The following is a 20977-nucleotide window of genomic DNA, read 5'->3' as shown; positions in this document are numbered from 1 at the left end:
TATTTATTTTTAACACATTTTATTATATTTTCAAACATTAAAAACGATCTCCTGAAAAATCATGATTTTTTTTTTAAATATGACGTTGTTGAAAGGAGGCTGGACATGTGATGTGGTGTGGAATTCAGTGTTGCGATTGCCAGAGAGCTGATCTTGTTACACATCCCTTCAGTTATTATTCGTTTATTATGCTTTGTGTTTGCAGTATTTTTTAGGCATTTTAATTGACTTAAAAATGCTTTGTAGTTTTAAATAAAATACATAGGGCTAAGTATTGCACCCACTGCTTAGTCATGTCGTAATAAAATAATTATCATTATCATTATAAGTATAACAATGTAACTTTAAAAAAAAACTAACAAACCACTACGCCATTCCCCCGAAGGGGTAGACAGAGAGATTAGAACACCACACCAAACTATCTTTGCAAACAATCTTCACCTCTTCCACATTCGTGTCGTGATTATTAGAAAATCTTTTAATAAGTAAATAATAATAAAATATTGTTTTTGGAAGCGTTATAATAAAAAATGTCTTAAATTAAATGGTTAAAAAATATTTTTGAATAAAAAAGCGCCTTCGAGGTAGTATTACACAAAAATTGTGCTACATTATCGAAAATGAAGAACATTTTGAGTGTAACTAAATACATGTTCACAAATCTGGATTATCTCCAATTAGGTGTTTTTTTTACATTATTTTCTTATATCTTATTTATTTTTATTTATTTAAAATTCATGCACAGAAAAGAAATAAGTACATTGGCGGACTTATTGCTAAATAGCAATATCTTCCAACCAACCAAAACTCTCTCCATATCTCAACAAAGATGAAGAAGAATATGGAAGTCTGGGCATTTGCACGGCTTACAACCATCATAAATCAGCCTAAGACGGTCATAATCCCTGTAAATGCACAGACTTTTATATTCTTTTTCTTCTATGTTGAGATGTTAAGAAAATATTATCATTTTTTAAATATTTTGATTACTTGCAATATTACTATACAATAATGATCCAGCCTGAAGAAACGGGTACCTACACTGGCCTGCAGCGAGTAGGTAAATGAAGGGAAAATGTTTTCATTTCTATATGGCACAATGGAATTTTATCGCTTCCTGGTAAATACAAAAAGTATGCCTTCTTACTCCCGCACAAACAACTATGAATAAACCTTTACAAAACGGCGAGCCAACGAATAAGACAGTGGTATTGTGTGCCTATAAAAAAAGACTTCGGCAAAATAACAATAAACACAGATTATTATACGTGAAATCCCCTTTCTTCCCGAACAAAGTGCGGATTATTAGCAACAAATGGACAATGAAAAAACGGAAATAATACAAAAATTATTTTTCAAATTTGTTTAGAAATAACTACTAACCGGTTGGAAATCATAAAAGGACAACTGAAACGGACAAAATATAATAATTGAATATTTTCAGAATGAGAAATTCTATATTTTTTACAAAGAGCTTTGATGAAAGGGTTTAAAATAAATACTATTTTATATGATTTTAACGAATTGATTTGCTATGGCACAGAATAATGGATAATTAAAAATATATTACACGAATAAACTAGTAGGAATAAATTGATATTTAGATATAATATTATAATATTATTAGTGAGATAGCAATTAGCTTAAGCACGATTAGCTTTGAAATATTTTATTTTTACAAACTTATCCAAGAATAAAGAAATAATAAAAACGTTAACATATTTTCCGTGGATTTTTAAATGGTTTTTCTTTCGTATAAGTGGGATAGAAATTATTTGTTTCCAAAAAAGATCAGCTTCACGGGATGAATTTCGTGAGTTTTAGGATTATTTTAAGATTATTTATATATTATCTCTAGTCTCCAATCTAAAACATAAGATTTTAGCGGTTAGCGATAAAAACGGCACTAAATGGAGGAAGCGAAGGGTAAAAATATTTTTTAAATTAATCAAATAAAATAGAAAAATTATTTCATCGTATATTACCTACAATTATTACTATAAACTACTTTTTCATGCAAAAGGTTACTCAATAAATACAGATGCTCTGAAGGAATTTCGAAAGTAAGGAATCAATTGAAGAGAAAAATTACAATGGCAATAGATTGAAATACTTATAATACAAACAATAATTTCATAATAATTGCGAGAAATATTGAACCCCTGAAGTAGTAGTGAGGTACTTTAATACGAATCCATGTAGAACGTAGGTAGTTACCGATACCCGTCGGCGAATAACATTGTATTACTTAATGCATTAAAAAAATACAAGACCCCCGCACGGCCTACGGTTATAAAAAGGCATCCAACCAATGGCGTAACAATCATAACCTTCCTTGCGCTTTCATTGTGAAAATATCATCTCATAAAATATGACAGGCCCATTGTACGCCTTCAATTGAATCAGCAAAAAATCTGGATGCTCGGGTGCATTTCAATTACTGACGTATGTTAGTTTAAGAAAGCGAAGAAGGAATCCTTCAACGAAACTCGGGACAGGAGCAATAACAAGGTAAACATTCGATACGTTTTAATGGGAATAATTTCATGGAGGATTATTTTTTGAAATAACATCTCTGAACGAGAAATCAAAACCGTCCAGAATTGTAGGACGTGAGAACAAAGGCGTACCTATATTCAGTACCTAGCAGAGTAAATATTGAATTTATTTATTTTATAGGAGCGTGTTAAATTATTTCAGCTGCATTCGTACTTTTAGAAGCGTATTGAGTTTGCTCGGAGGCACTATTAAAATGTTATGCCAGACTTTGAATAGAGTGCCTTATCATACGATCGATTGTAAAGTACGTGATGAGAATACTGTCTGGAAAAAATAATACATGACCCACCGCGGTCTTGATGAAATACGAAGTGGAGAATAATCATAAATCAACATCGAATTTAGAAAACTACGAAAGGAATTATTAGATTTACAAGCCGAGCACGGTATTAAAATTATCCGCAGAAAAGCTCAAAGATTGAGGGCATCGCTTAGGAAATAAAATGGTTTGAGAGACCGAAATTTTTGAGTATATCCAAACCTGTCAATCATGGGTAGAATGGTGAATATTGCACGTGCTTAAAGGGATCACTCAAACGAGCCTATGACAGGTCGTAAACCCTGTAAATACCTCGACTCCTATAGTCTTCTTCAACTATATATTAAAATACTCACCTTTGTTAGTGCCTCCTAAAGTCCAAAAAAACCGCTTAGATAAAAAAAATATGGAGCAAAAATACTCTAATAGTCAATTTGTCAATTTAAAACAATGGTGAACATTTTACAACCCTAAAATATTAAATATACGTTCTGAGAAACGTTAAAAAATGAATAATGCTTCAAATACTATTGTATTATATATATATATATATATATATATATATATATATATATATATATATATATATATATATATATATATATATATATATATATATATATATATATATATATATATATATATATATATATATATATATATATATATATATATATATATATATATATATATGTATATATATATATATATATATATATATATATATATATATATATATATATATATATATATATATATATATATATATATATATATATATATATATATATATATATTTATATATATATACACACATATGTAATAAAAGGTTCTTAATAAAAACAAGCATGCAAAGAAATATATAAAACGTATATCCTATAATTCAAATTGAAGCTTTTATCTACCTGTCCAATTTCACTGGTGATTTAAGGACAATTTTTTTCATCGTACAAGGACTTCATTGTAATAAACTTTTCTTACTTCCCCGCTTCCCGGTGAACCCATACGCAAACATAACCAATTTTTTGTGTGTGTTGTAATCTTTCTCAAGCAATTTGTAGAGTACTGTTCGTACTCGGTGTACTTCAATCAGGAGATAAATTAAACTACACCGCTTGTGGCCCGAAAGGGACGAACGTCCTCAATGTTCGTGAAGTGTTCTTACAAGAAGTTATAAAGGGCTCATCTTATCTGAAGAGTGATTCAGAAATACTTAAGGCTTCCCATATGAAATGCAGTAAGGCATTCAGTACTTTGTACTGGTTCAAGTAACTGAATAAAGGACGCGAATGATATGATGACGCAATGCCAGGATATGAGACTTCAATTTGAATGAATAGTACTATATTGTTATATTAACGTAAGATGCCCTACATTTTTTAAATTTAAACTAAATTTTAACTTATTTTTAAATTTCTTAATAACTCTACATTACATTTTGTATATTAAAAAAGCATCGATAACTTTGTGATGTGGTAATAAAACACTCTCCTTATAATCCATTGTTTACTTTGTGTAATACCACTTTTATAAATACTTATACTGACTACTGCCGGTTTCGGAAAATAATTTCATCGTCAGGTCATTAAAATAAAATTATTACTATTTGACATTTGTATAAAAATAAAATATTGAAATTCTACATTACTTCATGATATCGAAAAATCAAAGTTCTTGATAAAATATTTTTTAGTGTGAAAAATCTTAATTTCAATATTAACCTGACTGTGAAGTGCTTACTATAGATGAAGAAAAACTAATCACCCTTCTTTGAAGCCACACATCCCAAATCATACGTTTGACTAATTATTTAATAAAAAAAATCGATTCAAACAATACAGTACAAAAATTCATGCAACAAAACGATGCGCCAAATAAACCTTAAAATTACAACAATTTATACGTAATAATCTAATGGTATTTTCGCATTAGATAGATCACAAACTAATATTCACAATTGTTTAAAAACTGACAAATATTTCAAGGAATCAGGAATTATTGCATTTGATGATGTGATATTAACTTTGTGGAATAACATGATGAATAAAATATAAAAATAAAAAACAACCAAAAGACCACTTTTTTTTAAGATCATTAATATAAACACAACTGTGGAGGTCATCACCATAAAGTTACATTTCCAATATTGCACACTTAAAATGCTATCCAAAAATCCTTTAAATACAATTCTGTTCTGTTTACTGTATTCTATCGAAATCTTTATTAAAATTGCTACAAAACGTGACCAATCCTGTGTTAAACCAATATGAAATCATCATTTCGCACCAAAACCTAACAATTTTACAAGCTAGAATTCCCGATTACTTAAAATCATTTATAATGGAAATGTAACGTTTTGGTGAGGACCCCCACAACTAATCTCGAAGACTACAGAAAATCTGTAGTTCTCGAAACTAGTCGTATTAAAATGAATAAACTCAAAACGTGGTCTTATATAAGTGTTTTGTTCTTATATTCAAATCATCACGTCATTTCACAAAGTGAATTCCCAATCAATAAATAACACGAAAAAGGTAATTGGCACTACACCAGCTGAGATAGCGCTAGTATCGCTAGCTAACCCTAGATCTTCTGTAATAAATATGAAACACAATGTGTAATCTTTGGTGTGAAAGCACTCAAACTAAATACGTGATACGATTCAAGGTCTCGTGAAAAAAAAACAGATAATTGAACGAGAACATTGCCGCTTTGAGCGCCGCAGATATATTCATTCACGTATCACACGCTTGTCAGATTAACAACTTGAATAAATATTTATTAAAATTCAACGATGCGTCGTGGAAAAAAACCCCTTCATACATCAGACATTGGTCCGTCTAAAACAATCCGGTCCACATAGAAACGCATTAGTGGTAATCGCATCGTCATAGTGCCGCGTACAAATTGCTCCCGCTCGCGACGCGGCGGCGGGAGGCGGCGCGGGCGAGACTTGGCTCCGGCCAATTCTACAAATGATAGTGCGTATGACGGTAGCCGAGGACTGAGACCTCTTTTTATCATTTATCCCTTTGCCTCTCTAACAAATCACGCCTTGAAAAGCTACATACACTCAACTAGTACAGTTTCATACCATTTTTTTCAGAACTACATACTTATGGATCATTGAAAAATAACCTAAAATTGGCAATTTCCTTCACAATTATAAATTTTCCGAGCCCTAGCTGCCGTCAAAAGTGAAAAAAAGCATCGCAACGAATCGATACTATGTTTATTTATTTTTTTCATGAATGTTTTTCGCAGATACTTTGTGGCACATTTTATAAACTTTATAAAATAAAACAACTTTGTTTTAACCACTTTTTAGTGGTACACTTTTTCCAACCGCTTCGCAATGCTCAATAAAAGCAACATTTAGGAATTTTTAAAATCACATACGTTGTACGGAGTGCGTGAAAATTTTTGGGATCGTAAGGGAAGGGTAATGAATTATAACCTAACTATGAGTATTTAAATGTTTTGTAATTAGTACATAAACCCTGAGTATGACAAGGTTCTTGTCGAAACCGGTTGGAAAAAGTGTACCAATTAAAAGTGGTTAAAATAAAGTTGTTTTATTTCATAAAGTTTATTTATTTATTTAAACATATTACATACGTATGTATGAGCGCCTTTGAGGCAATATTTTACGAAAATGGCGCTTTATAAATCATCAAAAATTATTACTATAATAAGTCACATTGTATATGTATACTATTCCTGAGTAGTTTCCATTACTCATTTTGGGACATGGGATTAATCTTAACAAGACTGAAAAACAAATAAGAAAACACAGCGCAAAATGTAAAATATAATGGAATAAAAGGTACAGTTAACAGCATCGAAAAGAAGATAAGGTAAGAAGCATGTGAAAAGAAAAAAAGTGAGTTTCTCATAATTTATGATCAAAATTATTCAGCAATCTTCTGATTATATGTTCCATGTAAATCGAAAATTAAATTTTCCGTACAAATAATTTCCAGAGTTACCATATTAACTATTGTACAATATTAAGGGCAGACAATTGCTCGTTCTTATAAAATACTAATAAAGATAATTATATTATGATCAAAAGTATTTTATTAATTCTGCCGTATTTCAATGTATGCATGTTTTTCAATGTACACAGTTAGGTTCTCAAAGGTTTATTATACGTTAAGAAAATAAAATAATAATAAATAATAAAAAAAGCGATCGTAAAGTATACCTACGCCGAGAGGGCAGTAACAAAAGTTTTTCTGCAGTCATCTAATGATAGTGGATGACCAAAAATGGGCTCCGAACCCGTCATGAGAAACCGACTGATCGGTGTAAAATTGAAAGAGCAAATGTTATAAATTGGTCATATTATCCGTCGCGTAACAAATGATACCAGCGGCGTCGCTCTGTCACTCATTACACACCATGACAAACCAATAATCAAAATGGATAATTTTCAAAAATGTGGCTCGCGGAAGTATTCACATAAAGGTGATATATTAAATAAATTTAACACTCAATAGGAGGTAACGTGAAAGGAAGTGACTCAAAGATTTGATGACATCTAAGAGCAAAGGCATTACATACCGGGAAACTACTCAACGACTAAGTGTAGGCCCTATGAATTTATCTTCAATCCCAACACCACATAGATAGGATTGCATAGGGAACAGCGTCGGATCGATGCAGTGTTAACCTGATCGTTTAATACGTAGTAATGAAGGCATGGTGATCAATTTTGCACTCCAGATTATTGGATAGTGTGAAATATATTTTATTTGATAAGGATAACAAAAAAAAGAAGTTCAGGGTGGCCATATAAGAAAGTGAATGCAGGGAAACGTAGAAAGGAATGTAGGAAAAGTAAAATAGCAGCTGTATTAATATTACCTTTGTAACTCGCACACTGCTAATTGTACGAGTCAAAATAAGTCACACGAGTGATTTAAGACAAAAAAACAAATTGTGGATAATATCAAATAGATTCCTGAAAAATTCAATTCAATTAAATAAGATTAAAAGATGCTGATTCATCGAAAAGTAGTGAAAAAAATATAAAGTGAATCACAGGTGTTTTAGACATTTCCCTAGTTGCTGTTAATGGTAAAGGTTACTTTAAGATAGTACTAAAATTAAAAATAAACACAATTTTTTTGGACTGCGTAAAAAAAAACGATTTCCAATTTCATTTATTGTTAAACATGTTCACTGGTTAATTAACGGAAAACCAAATTTAAACTTAGTTCCCAGAGTAAATATGTACATTATTTTTGTATGTCATTACAATCGCTCACACCAGCATGTTGTCCTAGTATTTTCGACTTAAAATATCAACGCACGGATAGTAGAAAAACCTTTATTATTCAAGTCCAATATTTTATATTTCATTTGATGTACGTCAATGACAACGAAAAACTTGATTCAAATTTAATGAGACCTAACGATTATTAAAACAGATCTATGAAAAGAGAATCACGGTTGAATATGACTCTTTCAAATTGTCACTATGTCGATTAGCGACCAAAAACAGTTAACGGCTTTATAAATAAAATTTATTGGAAAAATATGATCTGTCTGAATGTTGACAAAAAATCGAATCACGTAGAAAGACACAGAAAGAAACAGAATAATAAATAACGAATTAATTGGTATTCTGGTGCGGATACTGGTAGCACGTTCCCCCGTTGGTCTGAGCCACCTTCCGTAATATTAGCTATTCAAATGCAAAAGGTTTGACCACACAACCGAGTAAGTATTGTACAGGGTATATCGTAACTTACAGCAGTTCCAAAATTTAATTCTAAAATTTAATTTTATCAGGACATGTATCAATATTCTTTTCACGAATTATTGACCAAAACCACAACAACAAAAAACAATTTATTAAATAAAAAAAAAACATTGTTTTTTTACAAATACGGCTGGTTTCCGTAAAAATCGAGGGTATATAAATGATTATGAGAAGATGCGCGAATATGAAAGAGGCGAATAATGTTTACACTAAAAAAGTGGCGTAGCGTTATATCCACTCTATCTACCCCGGAGAAGCGGCGTGATGGTTAGTTAGCTGTGTTCCGTGATTCTTCATTTGATTTGTTTATTATATCGCTAAGCAACTATTTTGGACAATTTTTTTATTCTGTAAATGTAAAATTATTTTTTTATGGATTGGCACGTTGAATTTTTTGTTGCTTTCAAATAATAAAACCACGCTTAATTTACACAAAAATACAAATATATTTTACTGAATTAATTTGATTAATATGTACCTTAAGCGTAATATTAATACAAGTTAGTATCCTATTATGTAGGGCACAATGCTCTAAAACTCTCTATGAAATATAAATTGGAAGGTGCGCAAATTTCAGTAACTTGAAGGCGCAATCAAAAACACGAATACATATTATGTACCTTAAATTAAATACTTTTAATTTATAGAGGGTGTGCAAATTTCAGAAACATATGGTATAATTAAAAACACGAATCTGACCACAAAAAAGATCTGTCTTGGAGTTTTGCGGTACCTTGTATAGCAGCGGCTACCTGATATGAATTAGACTAGTAGGTAGTAGCGCTAGCACTGGGCTGGGCGGACGCTATTCAGGTGTGATATTCAATTTAGAAGCATTTTATTAAAGGCTTTTTGTTGTGCGCATAAAAAAGTTGATATTAAAATGTTACACACCTGCGTCGTTAGCTGTAAAAGATGGCGGCTGAGTACAAAAAGAGAAAAATTAAATATACATAACTCAATAAGTATTACGTCTGATATTTATGCGACAGTCAGAATATACGATTTTTATAACTAAATAAAAATATGAAATATGTATTTTTTTAAATTCTTACTAAATATATTATTTAAAATATATTGGCAAGGGTGCAAGGTTATGATTACGTATGAAACTGAACATGGTACATACTTATGGCAAGGTTGTGATTTAGTATGGAAATGATCATGGTATACACATAATTATCGCAGGGTTGTGATTTTCTATGGAATTGAAAATGGCATATACATACTTATAGCAAGGTTGTGAATTCGTTTGGAATTGAATATGGCACATAAATACTTATCGCGAGGTTGTGATTTTGTATGGAATTGAAAATGGCACACACATACTTATCGCAAGGTTGTGATTTTGTATGGAATTGAAAATGGCACACACATACTTATCGCAAAGTTGTGATTTTGTATGGAATTGAAAATGGCACACACTTACTTATCGCAAGGTTGTGATTTTGTATGGAATTGAAAATGGCACGCACATACTAATCGCAAGGTTGTGATTTTGTATGGAATTGAATATGGTACAAACATACTTATATATGTACTTATCGCAAGGTTGTGATATCGTATGGAATTGAACATGGTACATACATACTTACCACCCAATTCAAGGATACAACTTCAAATTATTTTTAGTAAAATGCGGTACGATCAACTTTTTACTGTAGTTGCCTCAGCCAAATCATATCGTGTGTCGATATAAATTCAGTATCTTGAAAATTACAAAATTTACCTTTGCAAAAAATCCTGATTATTATATTGCGCAATTCTAAAAATAACACTGATATTTTATCAGTACCAAGACGTCGATATACAATATATTGATAATCATAATGTCTTGTATGTGCCAAAAATAAAAAAATAATATGATTTTAGGTCACCAAAAGGTTGAACTGCCAACAGTGGGAATAACCACTAGTAAATATTTGCACAAGTATGAAAAAAATACAGTTCGTAACAGTTGAAAAAGTGATAATGTGACATTTTGTCACTCTGCGAAGAAACCGATTGATGTTTTTAAAAAAAACTATGGCAAAGCAAAATTTTAATTTTGAATCAAAGAGTACCTAACTAATTTATTTGGCATGCCCTCGATAACTGTCGGTACCGGAATCTCATTGTGATTTTAATTATGCTCACATTCACATGTGTAAGATTTTGATTTAAAATATTATTCATATCGTAGTATAAATAACATAACGGTGAGTAAAGTGATTCTGTTGTGCCATTCATAACAACATATTCCAGTGGTCTGTACAAGGTACCACGCAATTCGTGTATAAAATATTGATTAATGTATTATTATTATCAAATTGGAGGAAACTGGGGTACAAAATGGAAGAGAGAAATCATTAAAAATGATCGAGCTTTTGGTATTTCAGCTATTAAGAAGTCCATAATAATGTTGATTAAAACGTAAATAAAATCTTTTCAAATAATCACAAATTTTAAAGAAATTAAACTTAAGTCATGATCATAATAGTAAAAACGCGAGTATTTGTTTTATTAAAAAAATACAAATAACCACTTTATTAATTTTCCAATTATCAAAATTAGATAATAAATAAGAGAATAACAGAATAATGGTTTTAACAATATTCCAATATTCTTCGATAACATAGGTATGTACATTTTTTATTATTAATTTTAGATTATTTTGCATTAAACAACATAATATAAATACAAATAAAAAAAATATATATATTAAGTATAAATATAAAATAAGATCTCACAAAGGCATAGCCTGTGTGTGGGTATACTCGTACAATATGATTTAGGTCACAGTAAAGGACACTGGCAAGAATACAATAGATATTATAAAAAGTAGAACTAAAATAAAAGTGTTAAAATAAAATACAAAATACTTGACTAACAGAAAACAAAAATAAAATAAATAATATAATGAAAAACATAAAAATAAAAAAGATGAAAAAGTAAAAAGTTAAGTAAAAAATAAAAGTTAGCAAGCGTGTACTACATGAGTGATACGTCTACAAGAAAAAAGAGCTGAAATCTGTTTCTTCAATAAACTAAATTTAAAAAAATAAAATTAAAAATATTAAATATATAAAAACATAATCAAGCATTATATAAAAACGATTATAATAAGTATCTCGACTCTTGTGACACCGTGTATCCGTTATATTATTTATATCGCATAATACTTGAGTTTAATACATTCATACTTCTTGGCTTACTGCGCGATGATGATATGCTGAGTGTGAATATTGTAAGCAAAATGATTGTGATAAATGTAATTTATTCACCTTTAGACACTTTGATATAACTTGAGTAAATTTTGTCGTTAAAAACAGTAATATAATTAGCAAATAAAAAAAACATAAATTACCATAACATTTAGATATGTGAATGAAGCGATAAAATAAACAGGAAAATGATTAAATCGTTTTAAAATACATAACAAATTTGTATCAATTTAACGACAGTCAATAGGTTACCATTCAAAGTGAGTTCATACATATTTTACATAAGTAGACTAAAAACAGTCGAAATGCGATATCTCAGACAAATGTACGAAAAAACGATATACGAAAGATGTACGAATGGTGAAATAAGGAAAGAATGCAAAGGTTGAGATAAGTATTATTGATATAATTGAGAAACGTTTATTGAGATGGTTTGGACACGTGGAACGAATGAGTGAGGAAAGAAAAGTAAAAAAAAAGATTAGGCAAATTTAGTTGAAAATAGGAACAGAGGAAGATCGAGGAAAACTAAGCGTGAACAAGTATTTGAAATAATTGTAAGTGGTCATGTCAGAAGTCGGAATAATCGGCAGGAATGTATGAGGAGATGCATGAATGTGGAAGAGGCGAAGATTGTTTGTAATGAAAGAATGGTGTGGCGTTCTATTCTCTCCGCCTACCCCCGCGAAGGAGCGGCGCGATGGTATGATATTTTTTTGGCTGGCAAGTATTTTTTTTGTATTTTGACAGAAAAAGTCCGGATGTAGACTAAATCACAAACATAAATGTGTCGTAAATTAATATGTTTCATTCAAGAAATAGATCAGCTAAAAAATACATAAATACTGAAAACAGAGTTTTTTTTAAATCACAAAGATATGAAATAAATCATAAAGTATCAAAAGGCACAATATGTCAACACTTAGAAAATAGTCGAGACTTAAAAAACGAATACAAAATCCTATCAAAATAGCCCCGAGCGTGCGAGAACCGATACATAAAAGGCGTATTAAAACAAACTTTGAGAAGGGAGAATTTCCATTGTCGAAAACGAAACGAATTTCCTGCCAATCAAACGGGGATAAAAAATACATAATCCGAGATTTATACGAATCAAGCTTCCCATGATTTATATCGAACGAACGACACGGGCTTCTGGTGCGTCTAAACGGTTCGTATTTTAAGATAAAACTCAAGGAACGGAATCAGCGAGAGCGCGGTATGAAAGTTCTGTTATTTTCATTAAAATATTCACAAACACCAAAATAAAATACCTCACACATAATTAATGAAAATATCAGTACTTACACAAACACTTAATTCTATTAAAATTGACATATATAAAAGGGAACCCATTCGGGGATCCAAAATACATGATCTGAAAAAATACTTTATGGAAAGATATATATGTAGTGTTTAGTCATATTTTCTTATTTTGTTTTTACCTAATTTTTTTTTTATATTTTCTTATTTGTTATATTTTCTCATTTTTTATATTTTCTCATTTGTTTATTTTAAATATGCTTCTTACCTTATGTTTTTCTCATTTATTTCTTTTAAATATGCTTTTTTTACCTATTTATTTTACATGTTTATTGTTTTTATATTTTGCCATGTATTAGTTTTGGTTATTTTTTGAAAAATCTTTTTTATAACTTTATTATTTGTGTTCCAGTCTTGTTAACCTTAATCCCATGTCCATTTTTACAAACCTTGTCCCAAAATGAGAAATAGAAATTACTCATCGGGAATATTATATATGTGTGTAATATGTTTTGAAAAATTAATTAATTAATTAATTTAACCATATGGAATACACTGGCAATTTTCAACACCCAAAACACGCCAGCTAGCATCCACTACGCTGAGAAGGTTGGGGGTTGTGCGCCCGTATGCCTCGCCGCCGTCATGGAGTACCTGGCTGCCAAGGTGTTAGAGATGCTCGACAACGCCGCCAGAGATAACAAGAAGACCAGCATCACCTCCGCCATCTGCAGTTGACTATCCACAAAGACGGAAGCTCAACAAGGTGCTCTCCGGCGTGACCATCGTTCAGGGAGGCCTCCTACCCAACGTTTTGGCCATGCTCCAGCCTAAGAAGACCGAGAAGAAGGCGCAATGATAAAGCGGCTCCACTTAGACCCTCAGACTTAGCGAATTGACAACGTTATACTTTAAAATGTTTTTTTTTATCTATACTTTAATTTTCATAACATAATCCATGTCTGCGTAAGCGCCCTTGAGATAGTATTTTACAAAAATGGCGTTATATAAATTATCCTTAGTAATTATAATAATATTACAGGCAATTTTTCGCCATTTATGTTCCTAATTCATTAATTGGTTGTCTTAGAAATCCTATTTTAAAAAATGTATCCTACAGGTATTCTAAAAGTTGAGCGCATATTTGAAACCATGAAATTGTATAGTAGGGGTACCTAAATTTGTTTAGATTTTTTAGCGGTATCACGATTTTTATTATAAACATATTTTAGAATAAAAAGTAAATATTTACGATCCGCAGCTTTTTTACTGCCTTCATAACGTGCATTTTACAAAAGGCTATTTAATACAGGATGCAGTTCGATCTTCCTCGGAAAATAAACAAATCAAGTCCAATGAAGCGTGGAGGTTGTGATGAATAAGTGAATGGACATTGTAGAGCTTTTAGTCGGAGGCAGCATCCATTGTGCCGCGGCCACCCGAGAAATCGGGCTTTCATTTTAACGTCTTCAACACATGCGCGTGTTTGAAAGGATTCCAAGAAAGGCATTTTTTGGTCAAATATTTTTGCCATGAGTCAAATCAAAATATAATTAAAATGTACATTTGTGTTTTAATCAATTTAAATATTTTATTAAGTTAATAACTAAATTATAATGTCTACCGGTTTCGAAGATAGCCGCTTCTACAAGACTGATTAATACGGTTTGAAAGGATTACAAGAAAGGCATTTTTGGTCAAATATTTTTGCCATGAGTCAAATAGAAATATAATTCAAATATAAATTTGTTTTAAAATAAATATAAACATTTTATTATAACTTAATTATAATGTCCACCGGTTTCAAAGCTAACCGCTTCTTTTTCAAGACTGATTAATACTAAAACACTGTCTACTTAATACTAAAACACTGTCTACTAAAATTCAAAATATTTTGGCAGTTAGGCAAAAAAGCTTGGGTAGATCTCATGTGGCTTTATTTTTTTGTGTTGATTAGCAGTCACAGCCAAAAGGGATCAGGAATGTAAAATTATAATAAAATATTTAAAGTGATTTTAAAAATATATATATTCTAATTATAAAATGAAAAATCACGTTATTGCTTCAAATATAAATTATACAAATCAAAATGATTCATATCATATTTTTCACATCTCAACATGAAAGAAGAAGAATACGGAAGTCTGGGCATTTACAGTGCTTGTGACCTATCATAGGCTGGTAAAGTCAAAATTTGGTTAATCATTTTAGAAAAATAACTCATAATCGTGGAATATGATTAAGAAGATTTATGATTTCTCAACAAAGATAAAGAAGAATATGGATGTCTTGACATTTACATGTCTTACGACCTGTCATGGGCTGGTTAAGTGATTACTTTACACACGTACAACATTCACTATTCTACGCATGTTTGACAACCACACTACTCAAGTAAAGGAAACGTAAGGGAAATATAACGAAAACGAGAATCCGTATGTGGCATGCACGTTTGAGTACAAAGTATGTGCTAACACACGTGTTGAATGCATGTTACCAATAATGAAGTTGTCGTCAACGGAGCCGGTTTCGCGATGCGCAGGTACAACTACCACTCGCATTTCTTCCGCGGCGGCGATACCATCGCGCCATCAATCGTTATTAACGCTTATAAAGGAAACGATAGGAAGTATCACGTGTACAAACGATTTGCCGATCTTTTGATAGAGGGGCCGACACAGGGAACCCTTTCATTACGCAGAGACATCCGATACTTTTGCGTGCCAAAGAGTCGTTCCGACGAGGTTATCCGTTTGCTCAATGAGTGACGAAAAGGGGTTGAACGAATCCTCCTGCTGGTTACGTCACAAGTCCAAGGGCGAATTGAGCAATCTACCCATTACATCTCAGGTGGCAAGGGATGAATGGGCGGCAACCCTTTGGCGCCTCTCTAAAAGGGAAGGCGAAATAATGTAAACGCTTCCGGTGGTATCATTCGGCGAAGAGTCATATTGTGTAACCCACGCCGTATACTCTTGCTCCTATTCAAAACATAACGTATTTGTTCGTGGTAAGTACCGATGAATTGTGTTTTACAGTACGGTGTACGATGACAAAGAGCGTATTGCGACATACTTTACTCACAAAGATGTTAAAATATGGAATAAATGAAAGATAAACTTCACAATATTATTAAGTGTGTCCAAATCCTTGTTCACATACCTGGGTTTCTCAAATCAGAAGTTATTTTTTAACTTTTACATTTTACGTCATAAAATAATCAGGTCTAATTATAAGCTGCATAAAAATCATGGATAGATTTTACCTTAAAATGACTGCCTAATCAATTAATGATACTATATTCTTCTTCATCTTTTTTGAGATGCAAAAATAACCCAGATTTGTGAAGAAGAAGTTGGACCCACCCAAAAATGTTAAGAATAAAATGATCTGATCAAATTATAAACTGCGTAAAAAAATCATGTTTTCATGCGTCTCCCAATGTGTAAAATTATCAGGATAGGATCATGCATACATCTCAATATGTAAAAAGTTCTGTACTAAATAAAAGCTTTTTCAAACTAACCATATATGGTTCTAGTGAACTTACACATTTTTGATATATGTAGGAAGTCGAAAAAATTAGGTAGTGTGGTTGTCAAGCATGGTCAGAATGGTGAGTGATCACTTAACCAGCCTATTACAGGTCACAAGTCCTCTAAATACACAGACTTTCATATACTTTTTCCTCTATGTTGAGATGTCAAAAAGGAAAGATTTACTATTTAGATCATATGAGGACTGATTACTACCAACAAGTCATAAGTAGATACATATGTTTGACCTCCTATATTATACGAATAAACACATCTATCTGTATAAAAAATATATTGGAATAACTAGGGAACAAAATGGAATTCGAAGACATAAAAAATAATAGAAAATAATAAACGTACTTCATACATCAAAGAAAGCGTTTCAATCGGACTAATTCAACGAAGCAAATAAAATAGGGTTAAAAGATTTGAACGACCAGGCTTATTGACGGGTTACAGAACACAGGGAATTCGGTGACAAAAAATCCTGAACGTCTGTAGAAAATAAAAATAACTTGTAACGATGACACCCGTCTCAATCCAACAGAGGGTAAGAGGATTTCACTCTTAATTAAACAGCAATATGCAGTTAATAGGATACGCTATAAACCAATTCATGTGCACGAAGCTTGGAGTGTGTTTTTGACGTGTGGTTTGAAAAAGCATCAGTCGTTCAAAAGCGCAATGCATATTCGTAAGTGACACCAAAAGATTATTTTATAAATTAAATGTTAAAATCAAACACTGATTTTTTGAGTCTACTGGGTTGTATTTCATTATTTAAAAAAAAACATATTAAAAATAAATTTTGTGACAATTGTTTCGCCTAGTTATGGCGTTTTTAAACGCCATTCGTGTTTTTAAACTTCACAGATAAAACATCAATGTTTGATTTCAACATTTAATATTTAAACTAGAATTGCGTTCTATAAATTAAACGCCGAATCTGTAAGTACAAAAGGTTTTACCTATACAACGACATTCAATAAATCATTAAATTATACATTTTGACATCCAAACATTGATTAAAAAGTATGTGGAAGTCTGGGTATTTACAGGGCTTATGACATATCATAAGCTGGTTAAGTGATCACTTTACACATGTGCAACATTCACCATTCTACCCATGATTGATAACAACACTACTCAAATTTTCGGAACTCCTAAACATATTGATCGATCTCATGACACAGTACGTATGAGTTTACAACAGTCATCTATGTCGGATTGAGAAAAGCTTCTATTTAGAAGAGACCCTTTTTCACTATTCTTCATCTATGTCGAGATGTCAAAATGTAAAAATTAATCCTAAGAAAAATCCCACATTTGTGAACAAGTATTTTGATACACTCAATATGTTCTGAATCATTAAATGATATTTTCAAGCCTTCAAACTCTGGGTAAGATATGCACATATCATTATTATATTAAAATATAAACCAATAAATAAATATTTATTTTTTCTGTGCAGTAATAAACATCAAAATGGAAAACATTTCAATATACTTAAAAAATAAAATGAATTAATTTAGCATATTAACAATCCCGGCGAAATGGTACTAAAACTAATTACTTTAAAAAAATACATGTTCACGATGTTTTTTTCGTTATAGACTATACGGATATGCTAATTTTTGTTCAATTTAATGTCCATCCAATATCTATCTAATACGTTGACTATCCTCAAATACGACTATTACTGACTTAATTTATAATCATTATCGTCATTTTATTAAACAAATCTAATCTCGAAGGCGATATTCATCAAGGTATTTATATTCCTCGAATCGGTTTCACTAATATACGGATATTTTACGAAATAAAACGAAAGTTAAAGGGCAGTAAAATTTTATATCGTCTGAGATTTAAATAACCCGAAACCATTTATTCTAATGACGTATACTGGTCGCCAGATAAGAATGCCAAACTAACACTTAAAAAAATCATTTGTGTTATATGCAAGCATGTAAATGTAGTAGTAAAATCACGCGTTTTGATTGGCTGCACCTCGGTTTGTATGTAGTGACCATGTTTGAAGTTTCAATGTTGGGACTAGAGCAAACCAAGCAAGTCGCGTTAAATGTTTATAAAAACATTCAGAATAAACGTGAAACGTTCATGGAGGTTATTATTTTATATTTTACTGACGAAGTAAAAACTTTTCAAATATATTAAGTAAAACAAATATTTTTTAAATGTTATTTTAATATATTTTTTTTAAATTTACACATTGAGATATTCAATATAAAATTTTATATCTATTTATATTTACATATTTAAAGTAAAACTTACAAATTTAAATATGTTTTTTAAATGTTCCTTCGACCTGAATCTGTACGTATACTCGTATTGTCATCATTTTTATATTAAACGCATCTCTCTGACTAAAAATCAGACGTCTATTATACAGTTGCATTATTATCCTGGTGCCAATGTTCAAATCTAATAAATGTATATATTAAATAATGTTAAAAATAAAATCTAATAAATGTATGAATGGAAGCGGAGGGGTGATCACCTTTCCTTCTTGTGTTAACGATCAAGATAACACTGCGTTTATATGATGCAGTACCATATGCACCATTGGGGTGCGGATAAGGGTTTGAAGACGAAGAAGAAGAAGATGTGTATGAATATTTTTTCACCATGGTCACCCTATGAGAGTTTGGCATTCTTAACTGGCGTAAACTCTACCTAATACCAAATACAAGAAAGATGAAGCAATTATAATCCGGTCGAGATGTATTCCGAAGCGAAAAATGGAATGTGTCTCCCATATTGTTTGAGCGGACATTAAGAGAATGTTTACGGCTTGGCCCACACTAACAAGACGATAATAACGAAGTAAGAAAGGTTAATAAAAGGAGGAAAAAAGGGCCCAGGGCCCCCCTCGGCCGCGGCCCTGGCACATAGTTCACGGGGAGGCGTCCCGCGGCTTCTACCCGCCTCAATTATTTATAGACTATCACGTCGAAGGATACTTCCATCACCTATTCAAGTTTCACGCATTTTATACAAATTGGATTATTCATTGATTCGGCATTAACTTTGTGGAATGACATGATTATTTTATTAAAATTAAACACTTGAATATACCACTTTAATGAGTTTGATTTTTATTTACTACTAGTTTCGAAAACGACCGATGTTTTCATCTTCTGGTACAAATTAAAAGATAAATTATTTTTAATTTGTACCAGAAGATGAAAACATCTGTCGTTTACGAAACTAGTCGTAAATAAAAATAAAACTCATTAAAGTGGTATATTCAAGTGTTTAATTTTAATAAAATTATACAAATTGTGCTCATCATACAAAAAACAGACTAAGTATGTATATCATTGATTTTTTAAATTCAGCTTTTACCGTTTGCTTTTTTTCTGCATTTTTTAAATATACGTTTTAAAAACTGACAAATTAAAAACACTTTTTTTTCAAATCCGGGTAACATTTGACGTAATTTTCTTCAATTACGTTTTTGTATTAGAAAAATAAGTATTTCCTTGAAATAAATATGAATATGGTTTTGGAAATTAAAGAGACAAGAATTATATTGAATTATTGAATTGTTTAAAGACAATGCGTTAAAAATTATTTAAAAAAAAAAACAAATTCCAAATTTAAATAGGGCAAGGCGTCAAATTGATCCAATGTTAATTTGATCGTTTATCATATGAAAGAAGGTGATCAGCCCTGCACTTCAGGTACCAGTCCAGGGTAATATCGAATAAATATTGGGGTGAAAAAACATTTATATGTATTTCGATTTCCCTGGGAACTGGACCCGGGACCCCAGCATGGTAGCCAAATGTGCTAACCACTACACTATGGAGCCGGATTTCTGAAAATAAGGAAAAGAAAGGTGAAATAAGAATGAGATTTTTTTTTTTTTTTTTTTTGACATCTCATCAAAGATGAAGAAGAATATGGAAGTCTGGGCATTTACAGGGCTGACGACCGTCATAGGCTGGTTTAAGTGATCACTTTACACACGTGTAACATTCACCAATTCTACCCATTATTGACAACCACACTACTCAAATTCTTGGAAGTTCTATATTAAATTCAGGATTCGGATCTCACATACTAATATAAAAGTTCCTGCTTAATAAAAAGCTTCTTTACATCTCACCAATAGATGTCTCTAGTGAAGTTCTAGTGATTCAAGAACAAGGTTTCTAAATTGGTTCATATATATAGAACTTCCAAGAATTTGAGTAGTGTGGTTGTCAATAATGGGTAGAATTGGTAAATGTTACACGTGTGTAAAGTGATCACTTAAACCAGCCTATGACGGTCGTCAGCCCCGTAAATGCCCAGACTTCCATATTCTTCTTCATCTTTGATGAGATGTCAAAAAATAATATGAAAATAACTCCTGTAATTG

At 31.3% G+C, this 20977-nt stretch overlaps 1 pseudogene; it reads left to right on the top strand.

Annotated features, from left to right (window-relative positions):
• Positions 1 to 1099: 1099 nt before the first annotated feature.
• On the top strand, positions 1100 to 13913 carry LOC148306800 (histone H2A-like; annotated as a pseudogene).
• Positions 13914 to 20977: the final 7064 nt, after the last annotated feature.

The sequence above is a fragment of the Brachycentrus maculatus genome, unplaced genomic scaffold, assembly GCF_059751285.1.
Source record: "Brachycentrus maculatus isolate JH-2025_06_01 unplaced genomic scaffold, ASM5975128v1 h1tg000226l, whole genome shotgun sequence".
Classification (NCBI taxonomy): Eukaryota; Metazoa; Arthropoda; class Insecta; order Trichoptera; family Brachycentridae; genus Brachycentrus; species Brachycentrus maculatus.
Note: the sequence above shows the minus strand (reverse complement) of the source record. Positions and strands in the feature narration are given on the sequence as shown.